Source organism: Carcharhinus amblyrhynchos, chromosome 8 (assembly GCF_965287045.1).
Source record: "Carcharhinus amblyrhynchos chromosome 8, sCarAmb.v2.hapA, whole genome shotgun sequence".
In the NCBI taxonomy this organism is placed as follows: domain Eukaryota; kingdom Metazoa; phylum Chordata; class Chondrichthyes; order Carcharhiniformes; family Carcharhinidae; genus Carcharhinus; species Carcharhinus amblyrhynchos.
Genome location: NC_137331.1, coordinates 67,251,367 through 67,264,531, shown reverse-complemented (window position 1 = coordinate 67,264,531; position 13,165 = coordinate 67,251,367). Strand labels below are relative to the sequence as shown.

General features: G+C 43.1%; 1 protein-coding gene across 5 annotated transcripts in view; it reads left to right on the top strand.

Moving 5' to 3' along the window:
* The window catches only part of rgs20 (regulator of G protein signaling 20), a 209,071-nt gene that overhangs the window by 87,329 nt on the left and 108,577 nt on the right, over window positions 1-13,165 (top strand). Inside the window, exon 1 of one of the 5 annotated variants that reach the window (XM_080194924.1) lies at window positions 11,061-11,148. The exons of 3 other annotated variants lie outside the window; for them this stretch is intronic. The gene's annotated coding sequence lies outside the window, so the exon portion shown is untranslated. Of the gene's footprint in view, window positions 1-11,060; window positions 11,149-11,499; window positions 11,566-13,165 lie in introns of those variants that run through there. One more of the 5 variants, XM_080194925.1, reaches the window with a different exon arrangement.

Below are 13,165 nucleotides of genomic sequence, written 5' to 3'. Positions count from 1 at the left end.
GGCCTCTGAGCTACAGACACTGAGGCTCATCAGGGGGAGAGAGGGTGCCATTGTCAATGGGGTGCAAGTGACATCCACCCCCCCTAGACTGGCTAACTCTAAGGGTCAGGAACAAGAGGGGGCTGCTGAGAGGAGGAAGGGGGGGTGGGGAGAGGAGGAAGGGGGGTGGGGAGAGGGGGAAGTGGGGTGGGGAGCAGAGGCCTCAGCCTCTCAATCTGCATAACAGGTTTGAGGTTCTTGCTTCCAGTCTGGACGAGGACGAGGGAGGTGAGGTCGGTGAGCAAACTGCACACGGTACAGTGATGCAGCAGGACATAGGCAAAGAGAAGGGGAAAAGGAACATAGTGGTGATTGGGGATAGTGGGGTGAAGGGTATTGACACTGTCCTTTGTCACAATGACAAAGTGCACAGAAGGGTGCGTTGTCTGCCTGGTGCTCGGGTCCGGGATGTCGCAGCTGGGCTGCAGAGGAACCTGGAGTGGGAGGGTGAGAACCCGGTCGTTGTGGTACATGTGGGTGCCAACAACGTAGGCAAAATGCGAACTGAGGATCTGGGGAGGGAGTATGAGAAGCTGGGAATGGAATTAAAAAGTAGAACCGACAAGGTGGTTATCCCTGGGCTACTGCCTGAACCGAGTGCAGACAGGCGTAGGGTTGATAGGATTAAGGAAGTGAATGGGTGGCTCAGGGATTGGTGTGGGAGGAATGGGTTTGCATTTATGGGGCATTGGCACCAGTATTGGGGTAGGTGGGACCTGTTCGGGCGGGATGGGGTGGGTCTGAACCGTGCTGGGACCAGAGTGCTGGCGAACAGAGTAAAGAGGACTGTAGACAGGGCTTTAAACTAATTAGGGGAGGGGAGGGTGCGAGGGTAGGTGACATTACGGGGCCTAAAGTTAAGGAGAGGGTACAGGTAAGGGAAGAGGCCGAGGATGCCCCAATAATAGAGGGAGTAGGGGGCGTGAGTATGGTTGGTGGCGTTACGGCAAATAGTGTCCACGTGAAGGCTGGGATGAAGGCACTTTATCTGAATGCACGAAGCATTCGGAATAAAGTGGATGAGCTGGTGGCGCAGATCAGCACAAATGGATATGATCTGGTGGCCATTACAGAGACGTGGCTGCAAGGTGACAGGGACTGGGAACTGAATGTCCAGGGGTATCAAGTGTTTAGGAAGGATAGGTGGGAGGGAAAAGGGGGGGGGGCGTAGCTCTGCTGATTAAGGATAGCATCAGGGTGGTAGCAAGGGATGATATTGGAGCCAAGGAGCAGAAAGTGGAATCGTTGTGGGTAGAGATTAGGAACAGCAAAGGGAGGAAGACGCTGGTGGGTGTCGTCTATAGGCCCCCGAATAATGATCTGGAGGTGGGGCGGGCTGTTAACGAGCAAATAAGTGCGGCGTGCAGGAATGGGACGGCCGTAGTTATGGGGGATTTCAATCTACATGTAAATTGGTCGACCCATGTTGGACGCGATGGGCTCGAGGAGGAGTTCTTGGAATGCTGCCGGGATAGTTTCCTCGAACAGTGTGTGTTGGAGCCGACGAGGGAGCGAGCTATCTTGGACCTGGTGTTATGTAATGAGGCGGGTAGAATTAGGGACCTTGCGGTGAAGGATCCTCTTGGGGAGAGTGATCATTGTATGGTGGAGTTTCTGGTGCAGATGGAGGAGGAGAAAGTGGGTTCCCGGACGCGCGTCCTTTGTTTGAACAGAGGGGAGTACGGTAGGATGAGAGAAGAATTGGCGAATGTGGACTGGGGGAGCACGTTGGAAGGTAGGTCTGCTGAGGAGCAGTGGAGGATCTTTAAGGAGATCTTTCTTGGTGCTCAGCAGAAATTTATTCCGATGGTCAAAAAGGACAGTAGGAGGAGAGGTAATAAGCCGTGGATAACGAAGGAGGTGAAGGAAAGTGTTAAATTAAAAACGGAGGCGTTTAGAGTAGCTAAGAGTAGTGGGCGAGATGAGGATTGGGAGAGGTTTAAATGTCAACAAAGATTGACAAAGAAGTTGATAAAGAAGGGTAGGAGAAACTATGAAGCTGGGCTAGCGCTTAATATAAAAAAGGATAGCAAGAGTTTTTATAAATGTATAAAAAGGAAGAGGCTGGCTAGGGTGAACGTTGGTCCCTTAGAGGATGAGAAGGGGGACTTAGTGGTAGGGGATGGGGATATGGCTGAGGTCTTGAATAACTTTTTTGTTTCTGTCTTCACGGAGGAGGACATGAATAATTTGCCGGGTGTTAGCGATGGAAAGGTGGTAAGACTGGAGGGTCTTAATGACATTACTGTTACTAGAGAGGCGGTGCTCGACAGACTGGAGGGACTGATTGTGGACAAGTCGCCAGGACCGGATGGAATGCATCCGAGGGTTCTGAAAGAAATGGCGGAGGTGATAGTGGATGCCTTAGTGGTTATTTTACAGACGTCGCTGGATTCCGGGGAAGTGCTGGAAGAATGGAAAATGGCTAACGTTACGCCGTTGTTTAAGAAGGGTGCCAGGCAAAAGGCAGGGAATTATAGGCCAGTTAGTTTAACATCTGTTGTAGGTAAAATGTTAGAATCCGTCATCAAGGAGGAAATAGCGAGGCATCTTGAGAGGAATTGCTTGATAGAGCAGACGCAGCACGGTTTCCTTAAAGGGAAGTTGTGTCTGACAAATTTACTGGAGTTCTATGAGGATGTGTCTAGGGTGGTGGATAGAGGAGAGCCGGTGGATGTGGTCTTTCTTGATTTTCACAAGGCGTTTGACAAGGTACCTCACAAGAGGTTATTGCAGAAGGTCAGGGGACATGGAGTTGGGGGTAGGGTGTTAGCGTGGATAGAGGATTGGTTGTCAAATAGGAGGCAGAGAGTGGGGGTCAATGGGTGCTATTCGGATTGGCGGTTGGTGACTAGTGGAGTGCCCCAGGGGTCAGTGCTGGGGCCTCAGCTATTAACCATTTATGTAGATGATCTGGAGGAGGGAACCGAGTGTAGGGTGTCGAAATTTGCTGATGACACCAAGATTGGGGGAACGGCAAATTGTGCGGAGGGTGTGGAGAGTCTGCAGAAGGATCTAGATAGGTTGGGCGAATGGGCCAGGAACTGGCAAATGGAATTTAATGTTGGCAAGTGTGAGGTGGTCCACTTTGGTAGGAATAATGGTAGGAAGGATTATTACTTACGTGGCGAAAAACTGCAGTAGGCGACGGTGCAGAGGGACCTTGGGGTCCTTGTGCATGAGTCGCAAAAACCCAGCTTGCAGGTGCAGCAGGTGGTCAGGAAGGCAAATGGGATGTTGGCCTTCATAGCGAGGGGGATTGAATATAAAAGTAGGGAGGTCTTGCTGCGGCTGTATAGGGCATTGGTGAGGCCGCAGCTGGAGTACTGTGCGCAGTTTTGGGCGCCGTACTTACGCAAGGATATTTTGGCCTTGGAGGGAGTGCAGACGAGGTTTACTAGGCTGATGCCGGAGTTGAGGGGGTTGAGCTATGAGGAGAGGCTGAATAAATTAGGCTTGTACTCGTTAGAGTTTAGAAGAATGAGGGGAGATCTCATTGAGACGTATAAGATGATGAATGGGATGGATAGGATAGAGGTGGAGAGACTCTTCCCGCTCAGAAAGGATAGTAGGACTAGGGAGCACAGCCTCAAGATAAAGGGGGGGCGGTTTAGAACGGAGTTAAGGAGGAACTTCTTCACTCAAAGGGTGGTGAATCTCTGGAATTCTCTGCCCGTTGAAGTGGTGGAGGCTGCCTCGCTAAATATTTTTAAGACGCGGGTTGATGGGTTTTTGATAAGAGAGGGGATTAAGGGTTATGGGGAGAGGGTGGGAATGTGGAACTGAGCCACGTCAGATCAGCCATGATCTTATTGAATGGCGGGGCAGGCTCGAAGGGCTAGATGGCCTACTCCTGCTCCTATTTCTTATGTTCTTATGTTAGCTTTCCTTAAATGTATGTTGATTATTCATTATTTTTATTTTTCATTTCTGAACGTTTTATTCTCATTTTTAGTAAAGATTCCATTATTTTTCCTTTCACCGATATTAATCTGACTAGTCTATAATTCGCTCGACATTTTCTGTCCTTTCTTAAATATGTGAATTACATTAGCTATCCACCTGTCCTCTGGCACTATGCTTTTTTCAAATGAATCATTAAATATGAGTAGTGATGTCTCTGCCATTTCTTGCCTAGATTATTTTAAAATCCATGGATGCAATCTATCTGGACCAGAGGTTTTATCCTTTTTGAATTTGTTTAGTTTATTTTAATTTAATTTTTATTTGAAATGCAATTATGTCATCGTTATTCAATACTAGATCAACCTATTCTATCTTCCACATAAATACTGAAGTGAAATAATATTTACTACTTCTACCTTCTCTCTACCCTCACCTGTGGATTATCCTGACTATCTCTTCGTGGTCCAATTGTCGTTACAGCTTTCCTTTTTCATTGATGTGCCTGTAAAATATATTTCTCTTTTGTTTATGTTTCTCAATTATTTCATTTCATATTTCCAATTTTCCATCCCAATTTATTTGACTTCTTTCCTAATCTTTTCTTATTTTCTTGTCTAATGCATTCCTCTCGCTCTCTATGTGTGTTCTTAGTGTATGCCTCTTTTCTAACCTCAATTGTTCTTTTCTGTCTTTGCTCATCAATGGAGTCTCACAAGTGTTCCTTCTCATATTTTCATTGGGAGGAATATGTTTTACCTGCACTCTGATGAACGCAGTGTTAAACATTTTCCATTGTTGTCCTCCATTGTTTTTTGGCAATGTTGTTGCCCATTTTATTCTCCAAGTTAGATTTTCAGCCTCTCAGAATTAATTTTTCTCTAATATGTTAATCCACCTTTCTTCAATCTTATTTCCCTTTTAATCATCATGTTTAATAAACATATTATATTATAGTTACTATTGCCAAGATGTTTCCCTACTTTCACTTCTTCTACCTGCTCAGGCTCATTCTTCATTATTAAATCCAATAGTGAATCTTTCCTGGTTGGGCTTTTTATTTATTGGGTGAGAGGGGTGTCCTGTACACATTTATTCCTTTATCTTCTTTGCCTACCGCTTCTGTCCAATGTAAATCAAGGTAATTGAAATACCTCAAGGATATTATTCTGTACTTTTTACTCAATTTCCTAATTTGTTTGCATGTTTCTTCCTCAACCTTCTTTCCACTATCAGATGGTTTGCAGACTACATCTAATAGTGTGATTGATTCTTTATTACCTTTTATCTCTCTCCAAATGGATTATGTTTTGATAGCTATGTCCCTTAACCTACTACGATTATGTTATCCTGAATAAGTACAGCTATTTGACCTCACATTTTTCCCTCTCTATCTTTTCTAAAAGTATTATTGTTTATTTATCAATGTCACAAGTAGGCATATATTAACACTGCACTGAAGTTACTGTGAAAATCCCCCTTTTAATTCTCAATCCTGATTTTTCTGTCACCATGTCTCAGAAATTCCAGCTCTGCCTGGTTATGCCAAATGCATGGTTCCCTCCAGCTTCCTTGTTTTATGACCAGACACTGTTGCGTTGTTTTACAGACATCTTAACTCAGTTTAATAGGGTTGCCTCTTACTTTATTTTTAACCCTTTTTTATACTCCTGCTCCATAACTATATTTATTCCCTTGCTGTCAATGTCCTCCTTCATTTCATTACTCCCCATACTCTCCTCCCTGCTTTATTACATTTACTTACATTTGTTGTATATTCCACTATCTAATTTAATGCCTTTGCTACATCCCTATTTACCTTTTACTTCCATGGCTCAATGTTATATTTTAATTTAAAATATTCCTGTGAAGCACTTTGTGATGTTTTATTACATTAAAGGTGCTTTACAAATATAAGTTGACATTGCTATAGTCATGTACAAGCTAGTTCTCTGCAAAAGCAACTCAGTTAGTCCCATTCCACTTCCTTTACCCCATGTCCCTGCAAACTTTTTCTCTTCAGACAATGATCCAATTCCTTTTTGAAAGTCATAATTGAATCAGCCTCCATCACACTCTCAAGCAGTGCATTTCAGCTCCTAACCACTCACTGCTTTAAAAAATTGTCCTAATGTCTCATTTGGTCCTTTACCATTCACTTTAAATCTGTGACCTCTGGTTCTCAACCTCCATCGAGATAGAACCAGTTTCTCCCCATCAACTTTGAATTCTCATGTGCCTGAACATCTCTTTGAATCCTCTTGCACCTGACTCTTCTCCAAGGAAGACAACCCCAGTTTCTCTATTGGCTGCAGTTTCATTGCTGGAGCCATTGTCATAACTCTTTTCTGCACCTTGTCTATTGCATTCTTCCTAAAATGTGATGTTCAGAATTGGACACAATACTGAAGTTGAGACCAAATCAATATTTTATAACAATTCACCATAATTTCCTTGCTTTTGTATTCTATGCTCCTATTTATGTAGCTCAGGATCCCCAAGGATATAAAGGAAATATTCAAGTTGAAACATTAACTCTGTTTCTCTTTTCATAGTTGCTGCCAGACCGCCTGAGTATCCAGAACTATTTGTTTTGATTCCAGGATCCTTTGTGTCCTTTTGACAACTTTCTTAAGCTTCCATGCCATCTTCAATGATTTTTGTAAAAATGACTCCAACCCCAATCCTTCGTTCTTGCACCTCCTTTAGGATTGTATCTTTTATTTTATATTGCCTCTCCTCATTCATGTTAACAAAGCACACCACTTGACACTTCTATGCATTAAATTTCATCTGCCACATGCCTACCAAATCCATCAAACTGTCGATATCCTCTTGAAGTTTATTACTATTCTCCTCACAATTCACAATCCTTCCAAGTTTTAAGTTATTAACAAATTATGAAATTGCGCCCTGCACACCCAATTCCACATCATGAATTGTTGATCAAGAAAAGCAATGATTCTAGGTCTGACTCCTGAGGAATTCCACTGCATAATTTTGCACAGTCCAGAAAACAAATATTCACTATTGTTGACTCATTCTTATCACTCAACTAACTTTGCATCCATACTCCACTGTCCCTTTTTATTCCATGGACTGGTTACATTAATGCCTTTTGGAAGACCATGGACACCTCATTAACTACATTGTTCTCATCAACATTCTCAGTTCCATCTCAAAACTTCAATCAAATTAGCTAAAACAAAATTTGCCCTTAACAAATCAATGCTGATTTTCATTTATTAATCCATATGTTCTCAGTGATTGTTGATTTTGTCCTGGATTAAAATTTCCAGAAGCTAAACTAACAATTAACAATTTAGCTAAACTAACAATTAACAATTTAGCTAAACTAAATTGTTAAACTAACTGGCCTTGATTCCTGGGTTTATGTTTGAATGATTTTTGAATAGGGTGTAAAATTTACAGACCTCCTGACATCTGGCATGATGCAGAACCTAAGGAGGACTGAAAGATTACGGCAAGTCATCTGTTATTTCCATCCTCGGTATCTTTGGATGCATCTGATCCAGTCTTTGTAATTTATCAATTTATGTATGGGCAACCTTTCTAATAGCTTTTTTTAAATCAATTGCTAGCCAATTAATATCTCAAATATTTTCTCTTTCACTATGACAGTCAGTCAGGATTTGGAAGATGACTGAGAGTGGTGGTAATCTGGTCCTCTATTCATTTCTCCATGCATCGCAGTTCTGTGCTTTTCTCTTCAGTCACTTGCAAGAACCTGCAATCTTCAATTTCCCTGAGCATCAAGTAAAATGATGACGGAAAAGAATACATGACATGGTTTCTGTGGCTTTTTTATGTGTGCTTAAACATAACACTTGTCCTCTTCCAGGATGATTTTTTTTTGTCAGTAGCCATTATCCTTTTAGGTTCTAGGTCTTCCGCTATAATTATGAAAAGTTCATTGATTCTGCCATTTGCCATTTGTAATACTGAGCATAGCACCCTTCTGGGCTTGGGTTGACTAGTAAATGTGCAGGGATCACCTGAAGTTTCAAATTAACCTGCTACGTTAAATATGACAGAATATGATATTGAAAAGCCATAAATGAAATAATGGGGAAAATTCCTCAGTGGCTGAATCAAGAGCTAAAAAGGAAGATGGTTGTGGTTTTCAATGACCTATAAACACAGCAGAACACCAGTGCAAGTATACCCAATGTGATCATTTTTTTCATCACTGACCTTCTCTTTGTCATAAACCAGAATAGAGTTGTCTGCTAATGGTCCCACGTTGATCAGTTCCATTCACAACTCCACGGAATACTCACCCCTTGCTTTAATGGATATATTATTCATTCATGGGACATGGGCATTACTGGCTGGCCAGCATTTATTGCCCACCCCTAGTTGTCCTTGAGAAGCTGATAGTGAGCTGCTAATGGATGTAACTGCAAGAAGGCTTAAGAAGTTTAATACCATCCAGTATAGTGCAATCAATTTGATTAATGCTCCAGTTACTGAACTCAATATCCACTCCCTCCGGAATAAGCAGACTGCAGTTCCAGAATGTAGCTACAACCTGCACTATTGCAACTTTCCAAGTTTACTTCTCCAGAATCACCCAAACAATGACCTTTACAAGCAAGAAGGTCAATGGCAGCCAATCACAGGAACACCTGCAAGGTTTCCTCTACGCCACATACCATCCTTTCTTGGACTAATATTATAATTACTTCATCTTGGAGGAATCAAAATCCATGCATTCCCACCTCAAAAAAGTGTGGAATTATAATCAATGTAATTAGCTCAAGTAGAGGTCCCTACATCTCTTTTCCAGATAAACTTGGAAATGCAATCAAAATTATACCATTGCCAATGTCAGCCCCACCCCAAGATCAAGTTTAAATAAAGGGTGATGGGGAATTTGTAACTTGTTCACTGATACCTAAAACTATCTGATTTTGATTGTATGAGCACCAGGAATGAAATCCATCTGTTCACAAACTAACTATTCAACCCTACTGACATACACGCTGATCTAAAATATAGTCATTTGACACCAAAGATGGTTCAGAATGATTTGTGTGTTCATCCTGTTCTTGTACATTGTTACATTCTGTTGCTGTATTTATACTGGTCCGAGGCTAACACTGCAATAGAGGTTCCGATCATAACCTCTGCCTGCATGTACCTCTAATCCTGATAGATAAATGCAAATTACTGCCGATGCTGGAATCTGAAACCAAAAGAGAAAATGTTAGAAAATCTCAGCAGCCCTGGCAGCATCTGTTATCTGGTCTCGAAACGCGAGCTCTTTTCTCTCCTTACTGCCAGACCTGCTGAGATTTTCCGGCATTGCCTCTTTTGGTCTCTAATCCTTATGGCCAAGAGAACTCTGCAGGTATGCAAAAAAAGAGCTTTTCTCCCACCAACTGATACTTAAGTGTTTTCTGAGCGCAGTGCTCGCATTGTGACTATTTTAATTACCTAGGTAGAATCAAATAGCGTTTGGGATTTCCAGGGGATATTCTCCCTTTGGGTTAGCACATTCTGGAGTTATCTGCATAATGTCCAATTCAAACAGCAAGAGATCATCCCTCCTGTATTTCATCCTTTATATAGAATCACCTTTAGCCTGAATGTTTGTAAGTGAAAGTGTAAGTGTTATTATAGTTACACGCCATTAGTAATCGTTCAGTTATTTAGATGCACAAGGGTGAATTTACCCCTGTCAGTGTAAATTAAGTCGTTCACTTTGATAATTTGAAGAGACCCGAGCCACCCATACTTCTGTTTGGATCATTCAGAACACCTGATGAGAGATCACCGTGGACTTGAAATTTTAACGCTGTTTCTCTCTCCGGAGATGCTGCCCGACTTAGCGTACATTTCCAGCATGTTCGGTTATCTTTCCGATTTCCAGCATGGGCAGTATTTCTCGTGTCGATATTAAGCGCCATTTCATAATCTTGGCCTTTTTTTGCCATCTAAATGCACAACACCGAACACGGTGAGCTGAACAAAGAGTCAATGAAAAATTGGAAAAGGATAGGAGAAAAACACAAAACAGGCAGAGGGAGAAAAACATAAATGTATGTTAAAGTCGATCTTAATTCTCGAGGAAAACCCAACAATTAGAGACGGGATAAAGGTTGCTCATTCGATTCACAGCGTAAGAGGAAAGGCTGCGATAGTATCATTGTGATTTGGTAAATGTTGATTTATGCCAGATTTGCATAAGAAATCTACATGGAGATGATGAAAGAGGAAAGGGGAGAGGACCAGGTAAGCCTGGTGGACTTTGTCGTACATTTGTGTACATTTCCGCATTTGGTCCTGTGTACAGCGCGTATGTACTCTCCAAGGTGTTTAAAAATCCTAAGGGTTGGTGGTGAATATTTTGATGATTTGAGGGTTTTTGTTTTGCTGAAGTCGCCTTGTGTTGTCAGTGAGAAAGCAATATTTCAGCCCTGCTGTAAAAAAAACCCCACTGCAGCTTCCACCCGGCACTAATAACGAGCGAGGATCCAAAGGCGCTGCCAGGCAACCTCAAGGCAGCCTCTGGATGTGAGATCGCGATTCTCCTTCTGGAGGTTCAGTGGCGCCTCGACCCAGAAGCAGCCCCACTCCCGTCTCCCTCTTTGGTCACCTGCCTGATGCATGTTTGTTTTTATTTTCACACTATTTTACAGCGATGCGATTATTTTACAAGAAAATGTGTTTAGAAATATCGTGTTGATAAATTATTATTGACCGATCGCCCAGCTGTTGCAATATTGACATATACCCTGAGCTCTAGCTGGTAATGTGTTCACTGGGCAGATACGGAAAAGCTCCTTGGGTATGTACTGAAGATTTTTTTTAAATGCTCAGCCGATCGCCTTGCTGCTGCTGCTGCTGAGGGAGAGGGGGGTGGTGGGGATGAGCAGCCGCATTCCCCCTTTTCCCTGGATATGGCTCACTCCCAGGTGCTAACCTTCTCTGTCGCCCGATTCCTCCAGCGATACATTATTGCCGGGTGATCTGACACCTCGCTTATGCGATCCCCCCTCTCTCTCTCTTTCTATATATATGTAAAATCAAGGAGGGGAGGGGTGGCGGGGGAGAGATATCTTCCGGGCGAGGTGCATCGTCTTCATTGACAACGGCGAATGAACACAGAGAAAAATCCGTAAACTTAAAGAGAGCTCATGTGCTGAGCGTTTTCGTCCAGGAATATAAATTATACCAAAGGTTAGTATGAGATTAATCATCTATCCATTTTGTGACTATTCTCGCCTTCATTTTTTTTCATCTGAACTTGCACTGCTGTTGATATTTCAAAATGTGGTTCAGATAATACAAAATCGGTCAGTGATATTACACATCACCGGTTTGTAATTGTATTTGACACTTTGATTTGACAATTGATTTGCTTCCTTTATTGGGGTTGTATGTGTCAAGGTCTGATCTGTGCGCTGCTGATGATTGTGTATCTTTCCCCTTTTCCTCCTCTCTCCCTCTGAGAGATATTGAAATGATCAGCACATCCAGGCTGACACAATAGACAGCAGTTTACTGAGCAGGCTGTTTGGGTCCCAGGCTGGGCTCTTTGCGTTATCTCTGTAACCAGGGAGCCCCGATTCGATCGGGCCAACTCAAGGAAGTGACGTGAGTGTTATTTATCAGGTCAATTTTTTTTGCTTAAGGAAATATTCTATCATTCTTATATATACATTACAATTTGCCACAGCAATGCCCAGGAACAATCGCTGCTGAGTCCCACACCGTCCATTTTATGGTTGCATCTGCCCACCTTCTCTCTCTCTCTCTCTGTCTGTTTGCCTGGACCTCTTGGCTGCATATTCAGTTACAGTTTTAATTCCAGGGACTTTTTTTTGTTTGCTGTTGTTATGCGTGATTTTCTTTTTTTTCAGTTTCGATTCGACAACTTAATGAAAATATGTAATCACATTAACAATCCTGCGGTAGCCAGCCCTGTTTTGTGTTATGCTGCGGAGCTATGTGTAGAAAATGGCAGGGGAGGCTGCAAATGGATCAGTGCTCCTCAGTTATTGTATTTTGATATATGAAAAAAAAACAAACGTGGCTTTAGTAAGGGAGCCCGGTCACATCAGATAGTCAACACAATCCGTACCACAGATCTCAGCCGTTGCTTGATTTTAATAAAGTATAAATAATCATAATTAAGTCGGTTCTGTCTATGTTTAAGTGGCGACCCTTTGGACAGCTGTTTAAATAAGGGCAGATCGCTTAATCTAATAAATAGGAATCTTCATTTTCAAATGTAAGTTGGTGTTTGGGATTCGATTTATGGATTTTGTTTGTGAAAGAGCTTATTGCATTAGGTCGGGATGCTTCGATGGATATTTGCTTGTTTGAGGTTTCCATATATTCCTGATACAAATATCTGCACTGACATCTTTTAAAGCACCTAAATGAGGATTTCACATAACTGGAGACAGGAAAGAAATGTTGGGGGGGTGGGGGGGGGATAATTGTAGTCCCCAGGCGAATGGGGCAAGAGGGAATGATGCTGCGTGGCTGGAGGAGTGCAGTTGAAGCAGTTTAGCTCGCTGTCTGTGGCATTCAAGGTTCACTTGCCATTTTATTCCTGAACTAGCCGGCTGCCTTTAAAGAGAGCCGCTGAGGAGGCGTTAGCAAGCTACCTTTCCACAAGCAGGTTTGAGAGGCAGGCAGCAACAGGGGGAACATGCATGCTTTCTATTGAAATCCAGGAGAGGGAAGATCGGAATTTTGTTCGATTTGGGGACAGAGAAGCAATATTTTATCCCCCCTCCCCCCTTCAAAGATTTATTTGGGAAGGCGCTGCGCGCATGCGCCAGCCCCAGGGCCCTGAGGCGAAGATCCCGCTGGATGTGATCGGGGAGGAGAAGCGGCTGCAGCACCGTGAGTACCGCTCAGCCCATCACAGTCCTTGCCAGCATGCTCAGTGTGGGGGGGAGGCCGCTCAGCCCATCACAGTCCCTACTAGCATGCTCAGTGTGGGGGTAAGGACCGCTCAGCCCATCAGAGTCCCTACTAGCATGCTCAATGTAGGGGTAAGGACCGCTCAGCCCATCACAATCCCTACTAGCATGCTCAGTGTGGGGGAGGGTAAGGACCGCACGGAATCCTGTCTCTGGTGTACAACTCGGGTGGGAGGCGGGAAGTAACTTGCATCAAATTGAGACAGAAATGATAGAAATGGTTAATGTGAACGGTGCTCTCTCTGTTATTATTCTTATTG